Consider the following 24,735-nt stretch of genomic DNA (forward strand, 5'->3'; position numbering starts at 1 on the left):
CCTGTTACAAAGCAATGCACATAATTATAATTCCCCATGTGTAATGGGCTTATATTCAGAGAGGAAAAAAATGTCTCTGAGAACTTGGCATTGGATAATAAAAAAAAACAGGCATTTAATACAATGAGACCAATTTTATTTCAAAGATTACAAAATTTGATGGGAAATGCTGATAGAGTTTCTTTCCATGACATTGGTTTGCTCCTTCACCTCTGACATCGCTGACCACATCTTGTTGCCAGGCAACAGCAGAGAAATAAACCTGTGTAACAGAAGTTCCAAACATAAGAACGGGCAGGCTGGGTTTGAAGAATTTAAAAGCATCTTTCTTCATGTGCCTAATGTATTCATCATAAGCCTATACAATTCATAAATCTCTTGAAGCACTGTAAAGAAATACATTTACTATCTCGAAAAAAAGAAATGATGATTATCTTAGTCCAAATGCCAAATTCTAGGAAATGAGAAATAGCACCGAGCAACCCAGAGCTGTTATAAAGCCCATGTTGGAGCTCATCCTCTTAGTTAGGGGAAAAGCCAGCTGAGGTCAAAGCCAATATGCTCTTGCTCAGTACACTCTTTAAAAAGTATTGCTATTGGATTTAAAGGCATGGAGATGGTGAGGAAAGGAACCAGGCAGACACAATTAGGAAGTAATCCCTAACAGATGAGGCGAGAGTGGGCACAGAATGTCTTTAAGAATCAAAGCGCGACTGTCTACTGCCTTTTACAAATGTAGAAAGCTACTCCCGCCTCCAGAACTTCTGAAAGTTTGAAGCTTTGTCCCCGCACACAAACAAGAAGCATCATACCTGTGGCTTCAAGCTTTGTCCCCGCATACAAACAAGAAGCTTCATACCTGTAGCTTCAAGCATTGTCCCCACATACATACAAGAAGCATCATACCCGTGGCTTCAGGCTTTGTCCCTGCATACATACAAGAAGCATCATACCTTTGGCTCAGTGGGCAAAGACAGCTGTCACTGAGGCTGAAACCCAAGATCCATCTCCAAGAAGCTACATGGCAGGCAGAGGTAACTGAGTCTACAAGTCATTCTCTAACCTGTACACTATGTATGTGGTGGATTTCACAACCACTTGCATACCTAAACACAAGTCTGTGAGCATGTACTCGTGGACATGCGCAAGCGTGAGCAGGTGCGCGCGCGCGCGCGCACACACACACACACACAATTATAACCAGACAGAAGCAGTGCTATGTGCATAATCCCAGTATTCAGGAGACTGAGGCAGGAGAACTAGATGTTTTAGGCTGGTCTGAGCTACATAGTGAATTGGAGGTCAACCTGGGATATCTTGTAAGATGCTTTAAAAAAAAAAAAGAACAATCATAGCTGATAAACTAAAATTATATTCCATTTCAAGATTCATAGTTGTATACTTTGGAAAGCTTGCGTTATTTATGGTTAACGTTGGAAATAGCACCAGTTTCAAGCTCTGTTAGATAGATGGCAATGCCCAAGAGTTTGTAGAGGTGACTTTCTCGCCACCATAAGTATATTTTCTTCTCTTCCCGCTTGCCCTCCCCTATGTCTTCTGCCCACTTCTGGGCTCTCTTCCTTACCCCAACCCCAGAGAGTCCATATCATCTAGGAATGAAAGAAACATAATGGAATTATTTTATATGCTAACCTAGCAATTAATTTAAAGAGCACAATAAGTAGGTTTTCTATGTAAATATAATTTAGTCGGATTTGTAACTTAAGCATTGTCAGAGAAATCTATTCTGAATTGAAATGAGAGAGGTCACGTATACACCCCCCACTTAGAGACACTGAATACTAACCGCAGAATCCACCCGCTGTTAAGAAACGTGGAGAGATGTTTTCACCTCTGCAGAAGAGAAATTCCTGGCTCTGCATGAGTCTGTAAGGTGTTACAATCTGCTGTCAGGCCCTTTGTCACCACGGAAGCCACGACTGTACATATCCCTCTCTTCCCTCTTGTCCCTCAAGTACCTGTTCACATGGCTACTTGTTCGCAAGGGACAGCTCCAATTAGGGAGGACACTTTATACCTTCCGCCCCAGCGGCACTTTCATCTAAGTGTTCGTGAACCCTGCAGGCTCATAATTGCTGTTTTTGTCATGCACACAGCAGTGAGAGTAATTCCGAATTAAAAGGTGAATGATTGGTACCGAGCGTTTGATTAACTCTATAGGTATGTGCTGATACCATAAACAAGCTCATTAGTCCACACCTCCTTCGGCTGCAAACTCCCGACTGGAAGCACTGTCCACTAGATCCAGCTGCTGTCGCTGACTTCATTCATTTCTGTAGATCGCCTCCATAGCAGAAGAACCCGTATGCATTCCAGATGTGCAAATTCTTTCCGAATGCCCTGTTGAAAGGAATACCGCACAGCCGTATCTACAGACTAGATTCAAGATATATTTTGTAAACCTGGACTCAGCACATCTGCCCGAGGATACAACACAATCCTCTAAGCATTGACAAATGAAGCTTCACGTGGTTCTTCAACTGTACAACGCTCTGTTTAGTTTTGTTTGACAGCCTTGCCCTAGTAACACCACATAGCTGAGTTTTTATCTTCCCGGTTCCACCTCTGCATGCTGGGGTTACAGGTGTGAACAGCTGTACCAGGTTATACAGCTCTGGGCATTGAACCCAGGGCTTCCTGCATACGAGGCGAGTACTCTACCCACTGAACCACATCTCCAATCCACGTCTGCAGGTGTTTTATGGCTATATATTCCGAGTTTTCTTTCCTAGGTATTCAATCTGAGTTTCTTTGGTTGTTGTTGTTGTTTATTTCATGTGTGTTTTATTTTGTTGGAGATTGGGTTTTGTCATGTAGTCTTAGGTGGCCCCAAACTCCTAGCTTTCCTGTCTCAGCCTTCCAAATGACAGATAGATGTGAGCTACCTCACCTGGCTTTCACCTCAGTTTCTTACGAGAGTCCTGAAGCATGTCAGCATCACGCCAAGGCTTTTTAAAAGATGATGGTGCAAATGGCCAGCACAATTTACATATAACAACTTCTTAATTTGGAAAACCGGATGTCCAAAGCTACGAAGTCTAAGATCAGAATATTTAAAACGCTGCTTTCCTTGGAGGGCCTTGAATGTTTTGAATACACACAGCACGGGAGATGCCGTGGGGAGTCCTCCGCAGCTCCAACTCCGCTGGTCTCTCCTCCTGTTGACAAACAGTCAGTACCACTCACGGATGTTTTCTCTCTAATCAGGACTTGCCTGTGCCCCGTGGGGCCCCTGGCAAATGTGGGTGTCCCTCTGGGGAAGCCAGAGCCAGGCTTTACATTTTGTGTTCCAAAACATTTTCTGATACATCAACAAAGCCTTCGCTTTTTCCTCCTACCTTTTTGTCCCTTTTCTAAACCATCCTACGGCACTGGTAGAAGTCACAGGGCAGTTGAGAAGGGAAGAATCTGGGCAGTGATGGCGGGGTTGCCTCCCTCTAGTCTTTCCTTTTGTTCTTATGGACCACTTAGAACCATTTGATGAAACTATATCTTCCTTATACATTTAAAAGTTCACACCTAGATATTTTATCTTTAAATAGTCACACAACATGCAATTTCAGTGACAGATCTCAGTCTCTCCTTGTCCTCTATGACCTTGGCAAGCTTGCAGTCCTAACTCACTAAGTCATTTCATAGCATGTCTTCGGGTTTGGATTTGTCCTGTGTTGTTGAGTGATCGATCGAGGTCGTATGCATTTGGAAAGAGTCTACAGAGGTGATGTCTCTCACCCCAAGCATCTCATCCAGGACACATGGCATCCTTGCGTCTAATGATTGAGGGCGTGAAGCCTTTGATCACTCACGGGGTAAGGTGTTGAATGATGACTGTGTCGACTATACCGTCAACAAGCTTCCCCTTACAATTAAGCAACATCTGAACAGAGGAGACAGTGAAACAAGACAACTTAAGCTGATGAATGAGCACCAACTTCAGCATCCATCGGTGATCCTTGTAGCCAGTGCTAGTGTGATCTTCTGACGATGCTCCTAGCTCCCCCATGCCTCCTACAGATTTTAAGTGAGATCTTCTGTAACAAAACATGCTCCTTCTCCTTCTCTTATTTATTCAATCACTTTCTGATAGCAGTATCAACTCATGGGTATTCCTTTGTTGTCCGAGTTTTGATGCTGTGCTATCTTCACATCACAGTTTTGTTCAGATGGTCTGCCATTAGGTACCCTTCAGGTTAACTCTAGAGTTCTTACTATAAGCCCCTCTTTTTGTCCTTTTTAAAATGGTTTCTTAATGCTTTCTTACTTTTGGCCCTTAATGATGCTCAACAAGTTTAACACTTTAATTGTAACTCCATTTCACACCTAGACATTAATATTTCCTATCAGGAAGTCAAGCACAATTATGAATGGCTGTAATTCTGAACTTTGAGAGGCTGAGGCAAGAGCTTAATTGTTACAAGTTTGAAGTCACCCCAAGATATATATATACAGCAAAGCCCTGCTTCAAAAGTGTCCTTATAAGATAGTTCATGTGATCTATTATTTCCCTTTTATCACCTTGAATCTCTGGGGAAGGATTTGTCTCACGTGGCCATGGAAAATACTAAACCCGTTGTTGCCCTCCCTGCTCCACCCCCAACATAAAGTCTTGGCAGTTACCTTGTAAAGTGTGGAACACAGCATATTCCAATCAAGTCTCAATGCCTGCCATTTCATTTACTTTCAATAAGGGCACAGGTGTTCTTCCTTCCTGATCAATGTACCTGAACAAATGCAGGTTTTGGGAACGGTACAGAAGGGTATAGCCGGTGCCTGCTGAGTCCTTCACAACTTTTAGGGCCGGTAAGCATAATGTTCGTACTTAGATGAACCTTGCTCTTCACCCGAGGCTTTGACTGAACTCAATAGTCAGGTGTCTCTTCCATGAAAGCAAATCAAGTTTGTAAAGTTAAAATGGCTGTCAAGTTGCTACTGCTGCCAAAATTGTTTAGGCAGCATCTGTGTCTTGGGATAAATCTGTGTCTTAGGAGGGAGATTCTTCTTAGAAATGAACTTGAAAGTGAGACCCAAGTTCTTCCCTCCTGAGCAAGGGAGTCGAGAGCAGTTCCGTGTAGAGGAGTTGATGATGGCTGTTCTATACCCATCACGCTTCAGGCTCTTACTGTGCCATCAATCAAGGGAACCCATCTAATATTAGGTTTCACTTTAATCGCCTCTTCTGCTATTTCTCTTTTTAGATCATCTTTCTATAGAAACACCTTAAATTGCTCTCAGCATTTTTGTCATGCAACATTACAGAAAATTCCAGTCTAGCAAAAGAAGTCAAGCAGAACTCATGGAAATTGAGATTTCATTAGGAAAATTCATTTTGGACAAGCTCAATGGAGATTCATGGATTTTCTTATCTGCATGGCATGCATATTTGAGCTAGACATCAAAATAGGATGAAAAGAAGACTCACATAATATTATGCTAAGGAACGTGCTATTTCTGTAGAGCACATAAATCACAAAACTACATATGATAGTTGAAAGCATATTATATATAGATGCCAGATAGGTAGAGAGGTAGAGAAATGATGGATGGGTGGATAGGTGCATAGACGAATAGATAGATAGATGATAGATAGATAGATAGATAGATAGAGAGATAGATAGAGAGATAGATAGATAATAGATGGATGGATGGATAGATGATAGATAGATAGATAGATAGATAGATAGATAGATAGATAGATAGATAGATAGATGATAGATGGATGGATAGATGATAGATAGATAGATGATAGATAGGTAGATAGATAGATAGATAGATAGATAGATAATAGATAGATGAACTTTTTGTGGTCTTATTATTGCTTATGTAAGATATAGAGAGTATGTTCTTTGGTTAGGTATGTATGTCTGTTATGTTAGTGGCTGAAGGATGCTTAGGCAGGAGAAGTACTGTGAATTTGAAGCCACATAATTGGGTACCAGGTTAGCAAGAGCTACACAGCATTGCCCAATCTCAAAAAAGAAAAAAAAAGTAAGAACAAATGAAACATGACAAAACCTGAAAAAATATTTCATTTGGATCCTGTACAAAGAATGTGAGACAGCAATTAAACCTTCAAAAATGTTTGTCAAATCTTCGTAGGTGTCTTTCGGGAAGCAGAAAGAAAATTCTGTGTGATTGATGTCAAATGAAAGGAGGTTTCCTCACACCAAATGGTTGTGGCTTTACAAACTTTCACATCCACAAGTTTGTTCACGGTGTGGTCGTCTGTAACTCAGAAGAGATTTTCCCTTAAAAGGCTGTTTTAGTGATTGGCATCCCAGATAATGGGATAAAAGTCTTTTAAATCCATGACATACTTGAAATGCAGACAGACATGTGATGTCAATCATACCAAATCCCCTTCTTTCTGTAGTTGGGAGTTCTGCCCTCACTGTTCTGTCTAGTGAGATAACTGTGTCTTTAGAACCCCAACACAAGGTCTCTCAAGTAGCTCTTACACAAGACACTTGAAAGTCCATGCGTCTTTCTTTGCATTAACATGAATGTTCTTGAAGAGGAAAATTTCTTTCTCTACCCATTTGTAGGTGGGACTTTCAATAAGATCAAGGTTAATGATACAAGAAAATATTTCCTCTATTTTCCTGGCCTGAAAATTTTGTAGTATGTTATAAAACTGTGGCCGTGCATTCTAAAGATGACAAAGTCTTCCACGGGACAGTGAAGGTGTGTGTTCAGGTTCTGAAGAACACACTCCAGATGATTGCTTTCCCAGGGTTCGCAGAAATGGACCTAGCGTCTTTTCGTTAATATCAGACACAGTGGTAGAGGTAAAGACAACACTCTTAATCTTAAACAAACAAATAAAGAACCCTCATACTTAATGTAATCCAATTAAACTAAATTACCCTACCAATGTCAAAGGCTAGTTCCCTTGTGAAATGCAAATGCCCTGTTGTGACCTCCGACAGATAATGGCTGCAGACAAAAGTTAATGTATCTAGATAGATTTTAATAGTAATAGCTAACTTACAGTTGTGCCTTCATTGCTTTTCTATTTCTGTGAATAGATGCTATAACCAAGGCAATTTATACAAGGAAGCAATTAATTGGGGGTTTGCTTACAGTTTCAGAGGGTGAGTCCATGATTATTACGGCAAGAAACATGCAGCAGACAGGCAGGCATGGTGCTGGAGCAGTAACTGGGCGCATACATCCTAATCTTTTGGTTGGAGGCAGAAAGTGGGACCCCAGTGACACACCTCCTCCAACAAGGCCACACCTCCTAGTCCTTGGTTTCACGTGCTAGGGACCTAGCATTCAAATATATGAACCTATGGGGGCCATTCTCATTCAAACACTGCAGTGTATTTACCCCTGTCTGTTAAGCACAGCTGGATAAACTCCAGGAACTTGAGTCCCAGGCAATCTCATAAAGAGAACGTTTGGTCATCCTCACTGTACAAAGAAGACACTGAAGTTTTAAGGCTTCAGTGATCTTCACAGCCAGCAACTCCTTCAGCCAAGTATAAACTTAGGCCTCACTACCCAGTGAGGCTTAATCTCACTATTATTAATGATTAATCTTGCTATTAATCTCAGACTTTAATATCCAGACTGTAGCATGATTAATAAAATCCCAGAGACAGAAATTGGCATTCAACTTGAAGGTTAGACAAGCAAAACAGGCAGTCACTGGTTTTTACCTCTACCCCAGTCTGGAATGACAATCCTGCCTCCAGGAATCTCAAAATGAGACTGTGACTGAGAGCTGTCTCCTCCCATTTTATATTCCTCTTCAGGACTGGGATTAAAGGCTAAAGGAGTGCACCACTGCCCCCTAGTTTCTAGGACAAACTAGTGTGGCTACTGGGATTAAAGGTGTGTGCCACCACTGCCTGGTCTGTAAAGCTGATCAGTGCGGCTGTTTCACTCTCTGAACTTCAGGCAAGCTTTAGTTATTAAAATACAAACGAAATGCCACCACATGTGAAGCCAAGTGTTGGGTAACTACTACGGAACTGAAAAATCAAATACACTTATCACATTTATAAACATGATGGGCTCGATCTCTCCACAAATCACGGCGATGCCTGGATACCAAGGCCTTCTCACCGCTCCTCCCACAAATTGTTATTCTGCCTCCTGTTTGGAAGGACCTCATTCCTGTTCCTTCAAACGTTACGAATTTCTGCCCATTTCCAAAGCTCTCTTCTCACAGACTCACAGAACCCTGCAGATCTTCCACAGTGGGGTTTTGCACTGACTCATGAAGCCCAGTTCGTGAACGATAAAAGGTTTTTGAGAAACAAAACAAAGCAAGCTGTCTTTATTCAAAGGGATGCTGTCTCCCTGGAAAGGAAAGACAATATTTAAGTACACTTGTTTTCCTTGGTATCCATGGAGGACGGTTCTGAGGCCACTCCACTGCTATCACAATGACATGGACTAAAGCTTCATCTGTAGAATGGCACAAAATTTTCACACAACCAACACACATCCTCCCATGTATTTTCAGCCATCTCCAGACTACTTATAATGTCGATTTATGTAATTCCTGTGTAAACAGTTCCTGTGTAGTGTAGTGTGGGAATGTTGGCAAGGGAAAGTCTAGACACTTTCAGGACGGCAGCTTCTGTTTTTCTGAGTGTATTTCATCATGGTTGGTGAAGGTAGGGGTGGAAAGCCCAGGCCTGGTGACATTAGTCACTTTCCCTATTACTCTGACCAAACAGCTAGCAGAAGCAACCTCAGGGAAGGGAGGCTTCTTTGCTCTCAGGCTTTCAGAGGGGCCAGCCCCTCACAGCGGGGAAGCAACACATTTACTTAGTTGCCACCGCAGGCTATTTAGTTGACTTCTTTGTGAGGTAAGAGTGAAGATTGGGGATTATCTGTGTTTTTTTTACATGATAGAAAGGAGGGGAAGAGCTCAGAGAGCATCTGACACCTACTATGTGCTTTAACTTGTCACCTACTAAGAGCTTAATGAAGAACAGTGCTTTATTTTGAGGGGGAGATGGTCCTGTTGCTCAAATCTTTTCTGAAACTAACTTTTGAGTTTCCTCTAGAAGCAGCTCATTAAACTATTCTAAGAATTTAGTTGTTTGCTTCTAGTTAAAGCTCAGGTGTGTTTGTTTTGTTTTTATGTTTGCCAGTTTTCTTTGTTAGTTGTTGCTTCAGGTTTTTCTTTTGATGGATGCCAAAGAGCTTTGAAAGTGCCTGACATTCTGTTTCTTCATTGTGGTACGAAACCATGTTGGTTCCTTCAAAAAAAATTATATATATATATATATATATATATATATATATATATATAAGAATCCATCTTCAATATGGATTGTATATTTGTATATTTGCTTTATTTGCAGTGCGTAGTCTTAAGAAAAATTTGCAAATGAATAAATACTTTAAGCATTCTTTTTGGCAGTTTTTATTGTGGTGCACCCAGCACTTTGGAAAGAGTGAAGCAAAACCCTGGCAGCAAGGCTGGAGAAAATGGCCTCGAGACTAGAGGAAAGGGTCAGGAAGGCACTCATGGCTGTCTGTTTTCGCAAGCTGGCTCCCTGTCAGTCCCTGTGCCCCTGAGCAGATGCATTGCCCTGCATTTTGCCTCTTTTGCTGGAGCAAAATAAAAACAACCAAGTCAGCAGTCTCAGCAGACAAGCTGCCCTGAGCCCTGGCTGTATCTTCCTCAGCATTTTTCCCTGGTAGAGCCCAGTTCTCAGTTGGCCATTCCTCAGGGAGGCAGAGAGCCCACCTCCTTCACATTCTCAAAGACAGGCTGCGACAGGAGCTTCCTGCTCCATGTCCTGCAATCCGTGTTCATGGGGCACAGCATTGTGTGGCATTTACCGCCTTATGCCAGCCATGCAAATTGTTATTTAACCCTCTCTAGGGTCTTGAAGCAGGTCTAGACCAACGAGGTGGGTAACAAGAATGCAGATAAAGGAACCCCAGGACATGCAGGCCAGCTAAGGTCAGCACAGGGGCAAGGAGAAGAGCAAGATAATGCCCGTGGACTCCTGTGCCTGAGCTTCCGGCTCAGAATGTCCCAAGGTCCATAGCCAGACAGAGAAACTTCTCTGGGTCAGGCTTCTTCGGTCCACCAAGGACTACCATACCAAAGTCTCTTGGTTTTCAGCCCTCGGCTTTCCACTCATAGTGAATCACTGGTACTCAGGGAGCGAAAGTGGAGTGTGGACTGGACAGACTTCAGAGGCCGAGGTGAATAGCTGTTATCCCGCCCCTTAGAAGCAGTATTTCAACACTGCCCCAATCCAGCTACACAGCTAGAAAGAGTGGTAAGGTTTGGGTGTCTGAAGACAGTGCACCATGGGCAGTTCTGTCCTGTCCCGTCCCTAGAGCAGATGCCCTGTCCACGCTTGCAAATTGTAAGGGCAAATATTTGGGTCTTTAAGCATCTGACGTAGGCCTTACTTTTGTGAGCAAAATTTACAGGGCCCCATTGACTTCCGTCTGCGGGATTTCTTTCCCCTGTGTATCCAGCAGATGTGGAGAGCCCCTGGCCAGCAACTCTGCAGTCCAAACTCTCACTGTAGGTACGGCGCTGGTTGTAGTGATGGAGAGCCATCGGTGTTTATCAACAGCATCCACTGAGCATCTCACACAACAGGAAGTGTGCAGGCTGAGGACATGAACAGAAGTGGTCCAGATTCCTAAGGGGATCTTGGGGTTATGAATGGACACAGTGATCCATCAAAGAGTCCCCAAAGGCTCACATGCAATAGTAGCCTTAGAAAAGCAGAAGGACCGACACTACTCCACGGAGGAGATATGACCTTCATGACATTGAAAAAGTGAGATGGAGAGGTAGTTCTGCTAACTATGGTAAAGGAAGGAAGCACCGAGCATTGGAGGATGCTGTCCTTGCCCCAGGAAGGATGGATGTGGAGGCCCTAGGCCTGGGTGAGAGCATCACCCTTATAACCAGAGAACTCACTCGTATGAGGGGAAACTGCGTGGGATACCAGAGGGTAGAATGGTGCAGGTTAGGCCAGGGTATGGATAGACCCGGGGTACTCTGTGTAAAATATGAAGGACTTGGTACTGGATATGCTAAGAGGGTTGAGGAGAATAAAGTTATAGGAAGACACTCGTCTTAGTTGGAGTTACTATCACTGTGATAAAACACCACGACCAAGATGAACTTGAGGAGGAAAAGGGTTGTTTAATCTTATAATTCCAGGTAACAGTCCGCTACTGAAAGGAATCAGGGCAAGCAATCAAGCAGAGCAGGAACCCAGAGGCAGGAGCTGGCGCAGATGCCATGGAGGGGTGCTGCTTATTGTATTGCTCAGCCTGCTTTCTTATTGAACCCAGGACCACCAGCCCAGAAGTGGCTCCACCCACAATGGGCTGGGCCTTCCCACATCAATCACTAATTCAAAAAAGTGTCCTGCAGGCTTGCCTACAGCCAGACCTAATGGAGGCTTTTTTTTTTCTTAGCTGAGAGTTCTTCTTTCCAAACAACTCTACTGCATGTCAAGGTGACAAGCTAGCCAGCGCAACCCCAAGTTTCAAACACGCAAGGCCTAGGATCAGTAACTTTACTTGGTAGCTCTCAGCCTTTCAAGCGCCTAGCTTGAGGACTTTCTCTTTTATCGTCAATGTACTATGTTGATCATACTAGAAAACACTAGTATGAGCAAGGCCTTACAGAGTTAGTCATCTGTCAGTGGGGATTAAGGGACCACCCTACCATCTTCCACTGTGTTTGAAGCATGGAGGTTGTAAATAGTAGAAGGTCACTCCACGTGTATGCTCCCCTAGAAGGTGTTGAGACAGTGAGAAGTCCTTAAACTTGAGTATCCTTTTAGAAGAAAAGACTGGGTGGGGATCAGGACACAGATGCAGGAATGACCTGGCAGTGTTTGGAAGAACTCGCAGAAGCACACGGGAAGAGAGCAGAGCCTTCGAGCCTGAAGTGACAGGATCTACTGTGGATCTTTTGGGGACATGCCAGGAACAATGGGAATAAGTGAGCTGTCTTGTGGGAGTCCCATGGGATGAGCAGTCTGTGAGGACAACGGGTGGGTAGCGATTTTCCTTTACTTCAGCATCTTCTTCTAAAAGTGTGAACTGCTTGATCACGGCTAAATCTTTAGAGGTATCACCAGGGAGACCATTGATACGAAAACTAATATTAGCCTGGACATTCTGCCTCAGATGGTCTGATATTTTCCACTGCCGTGGCCATCGCCACGGTTTGTGCACACGAGCAAAGAGGGTCCTCTCAGCTCCTGTCATACTGTCTTTCGTCCTGAGGAGATAAGTGCTTGTCAAATGTGTCTGACATTCCAGAATGGCTCGGTGGCATCTGCTCAGGGTGGCTACACATTCATTAGGTCAGACCTGCTCATCTCTCAGGGCACAGCCAAGAACCCTGCTGGCATTCAGCCGAGTTGGCTTTGGAATAAGGATGGCGTACTTATTGGGGTGACTGGATGGAAGGAATGCAGAGTAGTCCCCTTTAATCCTCAGCTTCACTTTTAAGGTTTAAGTTTCCCCCTGGTTAATATCTAAAGGATGAATAGTGGGCGATAAGTTATCTTGAGAGAGAGAGAGAGGTGAACAGACCACATTCCCACTTTTATTACAGTATATTCTTATACTTGAATTTTATTATTATTAATCTCGTACTATGTCTAATGTGGAAATTCAATTTCACCATAGTTCTATCTACAGGAAGGTTCCAGTGTGTATCATATGTATCTCTCACAGCTAAATGGATGCTTCCTATATATCCCTTATAGCTCTGGACACAGTAACAGTTGCCAATGTATTTAATTTCTTACTTTCGAATCTTCTCGTGTCTCCTCTTAATCCTGGGCACCAACACCTCCTCAATTGTGTATTTTCCATTCCTATCAGCATAGAGCCCATATTTTATAAACCTGTGTCCTCTTCCTTCATCTATTCATTCATTCATTCGGTCAACAAATGTGCTAAATACCTGTGTGTTAGTGAGCCTCTCTTCACTGTTACAGAACACCTGAAGTCAACAAAGGATGATAAGTCTGTTTGGGCCCCAGGTTTCTGCTTTGGGGTCAGCTAGCTTTGCTGTTTCAGATCTGTGAGGAGAAAATGAATCTCTCTCTCTCTCTCTCTCTCTCTCTCTCTCTCTCTCTCTCTCTCTCTGTGTGTGTGTGTGTGTGTTGTGGAGAGGGAGGGGTAGTACAGCAAGCTGCTCATTCATAGTGGTCAGAAGGCAACAAGAGAAAAGAAATAGCGGGGGGGGGGGTTGGAGAGATGGCTTAGTGGTTAAGAGCATTGCCTGCTCTTCCAAAAGGTCCTGAGTTCAATTCCCAACAACCACATGGTGGCTCACAACCATCTGTAATGATTTCTGGTGCCCTCTTCTGGCCTTCAGGCATGCATGCAGACAGAATATTGTGTACATAATAAATAAAAAATACTTAAAAAAAAAAAGAAAGAAAGAAATGGCCAGGGCCTCAATAGACCCTTCAAAGGCAAATCCCCATACCTGCATGACAGACTTATGAAGAACAATTTCATATTTGAACTGGATAGCACTGTATTACAATCTTACCCAAATACCCTGTAGACAGAGTCTTTTGGAGCATTAACAAGTCTTGTCTGGGGTTCCCTTGAATGGCATAGCCACAGGATGGCATGCTCTCAAGACAGCCTGGTTACACCACAATGGTGATCCTCATTTACTGAGCCGAATCCCAATTCTTGATACGACCTGAACAACGGAAGCATTACTGAAGCCAGACGCCTGCCATGTTGTCTTCATACATAAAGATGTAAGATTGGACCTCATTTCCTAACGCTTATGGGTCCTTCCATAAAACCAAAATAGTGCTTTAAATTGTTGTAAAACTACAAGATTCATACAGAAAACTTAACAGCATGTTGATGTAAAGACATTAACAATGTCTCGTGAAAATTCTGCGTGCTACACTTACTTCTGTAGAGAGGAAGTTGTGACATCTGACCAGTTTACCTAATTTGGTCACTAGTTAGTGTGAGAAATGCCTCTTTGGCTTTATTAACCCAAAATGCATTAATTTGGGCAAATCTATCTTTGGGGCTTAAATCAATCAGATGTCAGACTTCGCCCAAACTGCCAGACATGAGCCCTCTATTTCTTATGTCAGTGTGGCACCCCTTGGCAATATTGTAAAGATGCCTTCCTGTGTGCTTGGCAATTAAGGTCAGGGATGTAGCATCCCTGAGATCTTCGATAAATGGCCTTGTAATGCTGGAGCTGGGAACAGAGCAATCTTTCCCTGTTATTTATCACTGTACTTACAGCTAATGAACTGCTGTTGCAGGCTGATGCGTCCAAGGACAAGATCCAAGCAATATGTCTTCTGCAAAACGTGAACTGACTGGTGTGGTGTATGCTGTGGGACTAGCTCCCCTCTGGGTCTTAATGAATCTGTTCCAGTCAGTGTGTGTGTATATGCACGCACGCATGTGTGCTCGTGCGTGCAAAACTCTTCTTCCACTTTGTACTCTCTTATGTTTCTGTGAAACATATCACCCATGGACCATGGACATCAACTGGTCACCTAGATCAGTGGCTATCGAGATTAAATGAGTTATAGTCAATCACACTTGGGAAATTGTTACTCCATGTCTTCTGATTTTCTTAGTCTGGCCTCCAGCAGAAAATATTCATTATTAATGAGCCCTTGAGGTGATTCTGACATAAACGATGTAAATATGTTTGTTTCTGAGACAGCTTAAAAAAAACAGTTTGCACGCACTCTAGCTTGGGAAACTTCAGTCTTCTTGCCAATCTGTACCATGTACAAACAAGTCAGCCTTGACAATGCAGACACATTCCTAGTACACATCTTGATCAGGGCTGAGGTGATAGCTATGGCTGCCTCAAATGCCTTTGACCTATTGCATGGATTGATTTCAAGCGACATAGACATTCTACACATTTTCATTGATTCTTAGAGGGTTCTAAGAAACCGTGAACTATGATGAAATCACACTTTCGGGGTGGGCTCATACTAGACAAGACCGGGTCAGGGAGAAAGGGAAAGGATGGATTTAAAAACAAAGGCTACCCTGTCTTCTTTGAGTCACCATCGCAGGCTTGCCTAAAGAGGGCAATGTAAACCTGGAGATAGCTGGCAAATCAGCAAGCCAGCTTCGGAATGCCTCTTGCTGCTCAGCTGATTCTAGAAAGCCACTGGAAGGAAACGTAATTGGCAATTGGCGATTAGGATCACTGAGAACCGTAGGAGAGACGGAGAGGATTGCTGGTATTTATTGTGCCCTTGGGGGGAGGGTAGAAAGTGATAAAAACAGTAAACATCTCAGAATAGCTAAGTGGAAGTCATCTGTTCGGGAGCTGAATGTAGTAATATTATATATTAGCCACTTCCATTCTTAATATTTTAACCCTGCATAGAGAATTCCCGAGAATAAAACATTTTTGTGTATATTTATTTTATTTGGAAATTGACATTCCCAACTCCCACTATTTATATTTTATAATTCCATTTTTATATTTTGAATAAAACATTTTTGTGTGTATTTATTTTACTTGGAAACTGGCATTCCCAACTCCCAGTATTTATATTTTACAATTCCATTTTTATACTATATACAAAACTCTCACATAGAAAACATTCATAATGGATTCCTACTCTTATTGATGAGAAGGATAAAATTATTGGGTGTTTCAACTCTACAAAGAACTGAGTGTTAGAGTAACTCTTACAGTTAGATTGTTAGAAATGGTTTGATTTAAAAGTACTGAAACCCCGTTCTAAAGCTCACTAGAAATCAAGTTTTGAAAGGGTAGGCTTTAAAACAGTGAAGCCCAATGTGTAGCAGCCTGACTTTTGTCAGAGTGTGGAGCAACAGGAGACCGAGAAGGAATTCAGCTGAACAGGAATGATTCCCCTTAATGACGGGCGAACATGTTAAAACCCACTCCTTTGCAGATGCTCACATTCTCTGTACACTTTGTTTTGCATTCGTTGTTTGTGGTGGTGTTTAAATCATCTCGTACATCTGTGCCGTGCCTCTATTCAGCCCCTAGAATGCTGGATACACACCCAGGATGGAGAGACAGCAGCTGGAAGCCTTAATGAGCTATAAGCTTAACCCTCTTCTGAGAACCTAGGAACTCTCCAAATGAATTCTTATTTCAGAAGGAGATGCTTGTTGCTTTTGAATTATGCATTCACCCCTGTATTTCTTATTTACATTCTTTGGTCATGCTGTGGCTAAAGGCATGCTCTCATTTCAAGAATTTGATATGCAATTCGGGTGCCTGGCATTCCTCTGAGCACAAAGCAGGCCTCAGCTGGTGACTGCGCAGGCTGTTAGCATGTTCCTGAACCTGCAGCTTAGACTGAGCAAATGAGAACAAATGGTGTGCATGCCTAATGGAACAGCATGTCCAGGGGTTGGTCCAAATTCAGGATTCCTTCAGTCTTCAAGTTCGGAGCATCTTCAAACAGGGCCACTAGTCAGATTTCACACCTTATTTCTTCTGGTATCTTGTTCATGAAGCTGACAAATCCTGCCATCAAGGCATCCTGAACATTCGGCTTGCCCTGCCTTGGTCATCAAGGGAAGCCATCACTCTTGTCCAGGGGGCAGGACTGTGAGGGGAAACATATTAGCCTGCTGCTGCTGCTGCTGCTTGCATGCGCAGGAGCTTCGTGGGGTTTGTGCCTCTTCACCTTGTGCCCGAGATAAGCTGCATCACTAACGTCACACCATGAATAGAATTCTGCATGGCTGCTGGCCTTCAGAGACACATGTGATGTGCGGTGCAGCCATTATAGGACGCGTAGAAATAACATTAGTGCCATAGAGTAATCTTGAATGTGTAGGAGGAGAGCAGAACGGGTATCCCGAGGCCCAAGCTAGAAAGTTGGAATGCTTCTCCACATTTTGTAGATTTTTTTGCATTTGCATAATGTTCCGTGTAATGCCATCTATACAAACTTGAATGTTCGTGTAAGATGGCCACAAACTTGGGGGGGAATGCAAAAGGCTTTTACCTTGTAGTTATGTTATATATCTCAGAAATAGACACAAACCACCTTTCCGTAGCTTGTTAGAAAAGCATCATGAGTTTTGCATTAGCAAAGTAAGGACTTCTCTGTGGGCTAAGTCGCTTTATTTGTAGCAGTGAAAGGGATGCATGGAGAAGCCAAACTCAAGCAAGCAAGCAAGCAAATCCAGTTGTGATTGCTGTCGTCACTTTACTTGATCTTATTGTGTACTCCTCCTTTCTATACGGAAGAGTTTATTTCCCAAGGAGAGTTAGGTGGACGTTTTATATATTACTTTTACCCAGGAGGTATTGAGATGTGTTGTGTGTGTATGTGTGTGTATGAGCGCGCGCGTGTGCGCACATGGACTTGAGTGTATATACATGTGCTTGTGGAGGCCAGAGGTCAGCTTCAGGTATTCTTCCTTAGGTGCTGGCATCTACCTTGACTTTTGAGATAAGATCTTTCATGACCTGGGACTCACCATTATTCTAGGCTCTCTGTCTAGCATCCCAAGGGACCCACCTTTCTCCACCTTCGAAGTGCTGATATGACAAGCATGTGGCACCAGAACAGGCTCTTTTATGGGGTTCTGCGTGACCAAACTCAGGTCCTCGTGCTTACAAGGCAAGACACCTCAGTTCGGTGTCTTTGGATTTTATAGAATCCTAGAATTAAGGAAGCATAGGAATTTCAAAATTAGCCTGTTGTTTTCTACATAAGGAGACAGAATCCTCCATATAAAGAGGAAACATAGACCATTATTCAACACCTACTCGCTCATTTAGCAGAAACTAAGTTCTGACTTGGAATGTCCCATGTGCGGCTCTGTGGGGAGACAGAGATGACTACCGGGGGCCCCTGCAAGGTAGAAACAAAGCTGGGTGAAAAGTGTTCAGTTAAGCAACACTTAACACACAAGGACATTACTGAGGGAGCAATGCCCGCTTGTGGGCTGGCTGGATTTCTTTATTTCTTTTTTCCATGTCTGTGTTAGATAAGCAAAAGAAACAGCCGGTGGTCTTGGTTGTGCCCAAAGGAACTTAAAACAGTTGCTTCCCAGGTCCACTATGGCACTAGGCAAGGACGTGGATTTTATTCCAGTTCTTTGTGTGTGGGGGTTAGGAGGGGTGAGATAGTGTCTCACGTAGGCCAAACCGGCCTAAAATTTGGGGTGCAGCCAAGGAAGACTTTGAGCTTCTGATCCTCCTGCTCCAACCCCAGCTTTAGTGCTGAGACAACCAGCATCACCGCCGCACCCAGTTCAGGCCTTGCTGGGGATCTATCCTGGGGCTCCCTGGGTGTCAGACAAGCACTCTATCAAATGAGCTGCCTCCCTAGCTCTTAAACCAATCCTGGGACTCGTCGTGGATTATTGGGATGACTACCTGGATATTCCTAGCTTTTCAAGTAGAAGACGTAATAGTCTATCTACCCTATTTCTCCTATCATCCATCAGGATTCGGATTCATGAGTCATGGAGAGAGCAGTTTGTATTCTTGTTTTTTTAAAAAAAAGAAAAATCACAAAGGCACTGCAACGACATGAACGAAAGCACGGAGCCATCTGTGTCTCAAATGATGACGCTAAGCTTGTGTTTGTTGTAAATAATACGATTTGTTCAAAGGGGCCTTCCGCGGCGCACATACATACACAAACGATCTGCGCTTTCGTTCATGGGACTGTGCACCCTAGCCACGGACCTGCACGGATGACATGTATACATGTCTCAGCACTAATACAGGTGGCGTCCATAGTCAGTACTTGAACTTTTGCATGTTATTTGTAAGGGACTCCTTCCTCATTCCCTCTGGCTTTTGGATCAGGGCCATAGGTTGGCGGCTCCTCCTCTCTGCAGCCTGGAATCCACCCATCTACTCTACAGTCTATGCAGTGCCGTAGGCTTTTTCTTCCCAAGCATGACTTAAGTCAGAAGATCCTATTCAAATGTTGAATTCCCAGAGCTGCACATCTTCTACAAAACACAGCCCTTTAAGCCTCACAGCAGATGGGGTGACGGAGCAGCATCTTCTAACCTTCTCTCCCACATGAGGTAACCAAGTTCCCTCCTCTCCAGCCAAGACCGTTGATGTCACCTCGCTTTCCTATTGCCAGTATTCTAGACACCCAGGCCAAGTCCCCCACCTCCTCAGGCCTGCTGAGAGAGCACGCAGACATTTATTTTGCATTTTGTTCATTCCATCCATTAGAAAAATTCAATACTTTGTGAGTCTCTTTTCCTCCCTTAGTGAGTCTTAGTTTCAGGCCAGTGACTAGGTGATTTGAGAAAGGCCTTAAAAGTCCTAAAGAAATAAGCCCATGTGGCTTGAGCCCAGAGTGTGAGATGACCAGAGAACGGAGTAATTTCTTTCACCTGGAAGTCGGGATGTGCGTCCCTGCCTCTCTCCATTTCAGCCTAAGCTTTATAGTTGCCAGGAAGGAGGGAGCTGCTGACAGGCACAAAACCTATTATCATCCTAATTAACTCGGGTCTTGTCTCTGAACTTAAATTTCTTGAGTACCGAATCTGCAAGACACTTCCAATTTCAAGTGGGAAAAAAAAAAGACAAATACTGCAGTCCCTAAGCCAATAGAGAACTCACCAGAAGGTCAAAAAGAAAAGAAAAGAAAAAAAAAATCAAAACCCCAAACCCTCCCTCCGCTCTCGCCGCGAGTATCTGCGGAGGGAGCGGAGGGGACCCAGAGGCCCAGCAATAATCCAAGTGTAAATCCAAAGGCTACTGCTCTTGGCAGCTGTTCCCAGAGGCAGGATCTGGAGGACTGCTCAACCTAGGTGTCCTGGAGAACTGCGGTGGCCCCCCTCCCCCGCGCGCGGGAGGGAAGTCGGGACGAGGTTGGCCCTCCTCGCTCGGTGTCTGGGCGTGGGCCCCGCCGCAGCTCCGCGGAGCCTCCGTGTCTCCTGCAAAGGGGGGCGGGGGAGCCCAGAGCTGCGGCTTCCTCCCGCGCGGAGTCTCCTGCGCACCGCCGAGCAGGACGCCAGTGCCAGCCGGGTCCCCACGCCGCGGCGCGCCCGGCCTCCCCGCAGCCCACAGGTAACTTTTCTCCTCTTGGTGGCCGAGGGGCTCAGATGGGGGGCTCGTTTCCGAGGCGCCCTGGGCTCGGGGAGCCCAGTGCGCTGTACCCTCCGCTCTCGGCCTCCGGCCTGGGGACCTCTCTCCAAGCCCTGTCCCCCAGGGTCGACCGGGCCCGAGCCCCTCTCCGGCCATCAGAGCGGGATTTCAGGGTCGGGGCGCCATGTTCTGAGCGTGCAGGGCTCGGGGCGACACTGCGGCGCCAGGCCGGGGGCCGTGCTCGGGAGGGGCCGTGTGCCCCGAGGCTGCGGCTGCCGCTGCGTTCGTGCGGGCTGCGGGCGCGGCGGGGCTCGGAGCATCCCGGCTCTGCAGCGGGGCCGGCCGCTTTTACGTAACTTGCCTCCTTCCCCGAGTGGGCAGCGTCCCCAGGCCGGCAGCCGGCCAGCCAGGTGGCTCCGGGCCTGGGCACCTGCGGGCCGCGCGCCCCTGGGGACGGCTCCCTGCGCCGGGCGGGAACGCGCCCCGGCCTGCAGACCCGAGCACCCGGGCGGGCGCGGCTCACCTGGCGCCCTCTGGGCTGCGGGCCGAGGAGAGGGGTGGGGGGTGGGGAAGCTGGGGTCTGCTAGAGTGGGATCCTTGCTAGGCTGTGCGCCTTCGGCTGGTTCCTGCACCGGGGCGCTGGGAAGGGGGGTTTGCTTTCTCGGGTTCCCCTCTAATCGCACCGTACTTCTTCCCCTTCCCCCTTCCCCCTGCACCCGGCGCCAAGTTCACAGCTTCTGCAATGCGGTGGGTGTGGTTACCTCGCAGATTGTAAGTGTGGTCCTTGCGGTGGGGAGGATTCTTGCCCTTTTCTCTCTTTAGACGTACTGATCTGAAGTTTTCTAGCTGGGGGTAAGGTATGGGGGAAATTTACCCTCCTGTCTGTGCAGACCAGGGTTCAAGTTGAGAAGAGTCCTGCAGAACAAATGGAATGATAAAGGGAACATGTGGTATTGATTAAGCATGGAGCCCTGGCTGTCCTGAAAGGGCCAGGCAGCCCTCCTAATAACGCAATGCTTCCATTACGTGGTTAAGTTGATGTTTCAGCTTTTTTACATTACTTTTGTGGAATTGCTTTTGCAGATGTCCTTGGCTGTGGTTTTCGGGGGGGCCCACTTAGGGGGGGGTCTGTGGGGCCGTCCGACGTTCTGGGATTACTCTTGGTAGCATAACTATCCAAGTAAAGGAGTTAAATCTGGTGCTAGAAAGAAATTTCTTTTTGCATCTTACACTGCCTTTGAAAGCCCTGGCGAAGCAAAACTGATGAAACCGCACTTATATCGGGAAGCCATGAATGCAGCGCCCTTACAGCAGAGTGGGCATCAAACTTGATGCTCCCTATCTTGACTCAGCAATGGTGGCTTCCTGCTGTCTTCTAACCGCATGCTCACTGAAGCATCAACTCTTAAAACTTTAATTGCAGTAACAAAGTTATTGTGACAGGAAAGAAATTCTCAATCGAAGAAGCATGCCTTTCATTTGCTAATTTCCGAAACACTGGCCGCAATAAACTGAATGTTGAGTGCTGAATTATTTACATTATGATTTTTTTTTCTGGATGGTTTAGAAAAGCTAGGTAATTAGAAGCACAAGCTACTACATGAAGCGGTCTTGTATGCAGCAAGTTCTTGCAAAACAGAGCATGTGTTCTGAGCGGTTTATCAGAAACCAGAAGAGTAGCCACTGTAGCTTGTAAGCCCCTGTAGGCCAAGGATGGTGGAGCTGAAGGTCAAAGGTCAGTGTCCTGATGGTATATGTACATGTAATTTTTAAGCATTTTCTCATGTGTGAGCATGGTGTAGGTTAGAAGGTGAATCTGTCACTTCTTGTTGGGTGTTTGGACCGAGGCCAACTTTGATTTGTGCAGAAATACAAGATGGGGGCTTATATTTTTTTTGACTGGATCAGGCATGGTTTTATATACATACATGATGCTGTTAAAAACAATCCAAAGGCAAGGCCCAGCAAGGATGCACTGAGGCAGAAGAGGGGCGGCCACCTGTGTCCTGGGAGAGGATGTCGCTGCTGTGGCTTTGTGCTCTGTGGGAGGAGTACGGAGGGATGAGCATGACGGTGTTTTCATGCTTCGTGCTTTGGAAGTTCTACAGTTGATAAATGAGAAGCGATGCCTTCCGTGCCAGTGAAAAATGGACTCCGGGAGTAGCCTGGGAAATGTTTTCTTTTGGTGAGACTCCAACTATAAAGACGAGAAGTTTCTTATGTAGAATACCCCGCTCATCTTTAATTCTATTCTCGGAGTCTTTTCCAAGTCCCCCATCGGTTTTCCTCGCTGAGTGTCAGCTTCACTAGGGGATGGAGACTCCCCGCTGACACCCGGACTTCATTCATCTTCAGCACCACTTCATTCAGAGATCCCCTTAGCAGGGCCCTTGCAGCATCCCTTCCTCTCAGAAGGCTCACTGCGATACCCAGGGCCCTAGGAAGGCTCTGCTGTCATTTCAATTGTCCTGGCTAGAAAGGAGTATGTCCTCAGAAGCAGAGACTGGGGCAGGGAAGTCATTGCTCTGCCAGAGGCTATGACATCACTATGGCTCAGAGGAAACAAGGGTGGGGCAGGCAGAACCATCCCAAGCTTCTTGCTGCCTTCAACTTTGTCTGGTGCATGATGAATGAGACTCTCACATCAAGGTACCATCTGGTTGTAGGAAAATGTGTCTCGAAACTGTTGACGATTTCCTGTTACATAAGAAATATTGTGATTTCTTAGAGAAATTTAATTTAGTTTAATTTTAAAATTAAAGGGCCAGCAAATCAGTATTTTAATTAATTAATAAGTCAATAGTCCGTCCTGTTTATATTAACAACATTCTACTTAAATTTGGGGTTAGATTATTAGGGTCGTCTTTAGAAGTGTAGAGTGTCTCTTACTTTCTGAATAGGGAATATGGTTGTGTATTTTTATATGATACGCTTGCAGTTGGCAAACGGGGAGAAAATAGAAAAGCTAGAGATTTCAGTCAGAGGAGATATTTGTCATGATTTGGGGGTAATTAATGTTTATTATAACTTTTCTTTCTTTGCCAACATTGTTTTATAATTTGACATTTCAATCCTTGTAGGATTCTAGTGTGGAGAAGACACATTTCACCCAAATTAGTGTCCCATAAGTGATAAGAGGGCACGCAGGTTGGGAGCCTATAAGTGCATTTGCTGTTATTTGATTATGGATTTAATGCGATCTCAGCAGGGAGCGGGAAGAGCCACAGATGAGCCGCAGATATCTTTTGTATAGGTCTTTGTAAAGATGACTTCCATGTTTTCACCTTGATGTGCTCAGGCTGTAGGGAGTCGGGGCGGTTCTTGCTAAATGGTAGCGCTATTCCAGGACACGATTCTGAAGCAGAGAGGAGAGGAGAGAGCAGTGGAGGTAGGGAAGTCTATATTAGGTGCTGGGTCTGCAGATTGCTGGCGAAATGTCTTCGGTGCCGTAGTTTTAGACCTTGTGATGATTGGTTAAATTGCACGCTGTAGGACTGGAAGCTTCTATTAGCTCCAAACCCCTAATTCTTTTGTAATTTGCAGTATGGAAGAAAGGCTGACAACTTAATTTTTAGATTGCTGACATTTTGATACGCTTGTTCTTATAGACTTTCCTACAAACCACACATATGTGCATTCACGTGGACACGTGCGCACACACTATGCACGCGCACACATGTGGAGGTAGCCTTGTGTTAGGTTCAGAAAACAAATGCATGGTTAACTTTTTTCCTGTGTTTATTGCTGTCCCTCCAATCATGCTGGGTTGAGTACATGGTGTGTGCGATGACTTTCTCTTCTTGGGGTTTTATCTATGAACCAAACAGTTCTACCCCTAAAGCATTTAGTAAGTATTCATGGGACGGAATGAGAAATAAGGCCATTTTTGACATATTCCTTTAAAAATGTGCTTGAGAAGGCTGGCACTGTGTAGTGCCGGGTCTTTTGTGCAGCTGCTATTTTTAATAGAAAGGTCGTCTCCATATCCACCTCGCTTGCCGTCTGTAGCTTCAACTGTGCAGGTTCCCGCAGGCTTTCTGTATCGGGGACGAGGATGCTGCAGGGGATCGAGGGGAAAGGAGAATGGGGTCTTTGTGGGAGGACTGTGGGTGTTCTGCCTTCCTGTCCCGCCAACTCTAATTGGTGTCAGGGAGAACCGGTGCAGGGGGCTGCTTACTCAGAAGAGAGGAAACAGATGGAAGAGGGACAAAGACGAAGTGGTTTTCAGTGCTGGGAGATGACACTGATCCTGCCTGGGACCCAGAAAGAGAAGAACTCTTCATGTACACATATATGTAAGTAATGTGTATGTGCAAGATACACATATACATTGTGTATATGTACATTGTGTGCATATATGATGTGTATATATATATATATGCAAGATATACAGATACATATTGTTTGTATTCTCAAGTAGCGTGTTTCTCTTAATTCAGGCTCCAAATCTCGCCATTTCTAAAGCCAGCTTCCCCACATTTAAAGTCTCAGCATTGGGTTGTATTTTTACAGTGTCAGTTGTGTGGCAGAGATAATGCTAACACTCTCACCCATAGATTAGGACTGTATATTGAAAGCTGAAGCTTGGATACCAGCTGCTTTTATGAAAATTCTAGAGCATGCACTGGAGCATGCATCCAGTGCTGCTAGTGACACACGGATGGTCT

General features: G+C 44.8%; 1 protein-coding gene across 42 annotated transcripts in view; it reads left to right on the forward strand.

Moving 5' to 3' along the window:
* Epb41l3 (erythrocyte membrane protein band 4.1 like 3) overlaps nt 1-24,735 on the forward strand; it is a 214,271-nt gene that overhangs the window by 55,573 nt on the left and 133,963 nt on the right. For 5 of the 42 annotated variants that reach the window (XM_075956171.1, XM_075956186.1, XM_075956157.1 and 2 more), the window contains exon 1: nt 19,923-20,050. The exons of 31 other annotated variants lie outside the window; for them this stretch is intronic. The gene's annotated coding sequence lies outside the window, so the exon portion shown is untranslated. Of the gene's footprint in view, nt 1-19,831; nt 20,051-24,735 lie in introns of those variants that run through there. 6 more of the 42 variants (XM_075956164.1, XM_075956184.1, XM_075956190.1 and 3 more) reach the window with 4 other exon arrangements.

Source organism: Microtus pennsylvanicus, chromosome 22, assembly GCF_037038515.1.
Source record: "Microtus pennsylvanicus isolate mMicPen1 chromosome 22, mMicPen1.hap1, whole genome shotgun sequence".
Lineage (NCBI taxonomy): Eukaryota > Metazoa > Chordata > Mammalia > Rodentia > Cricetidae > Microtus > Microtus pennsylvanicus.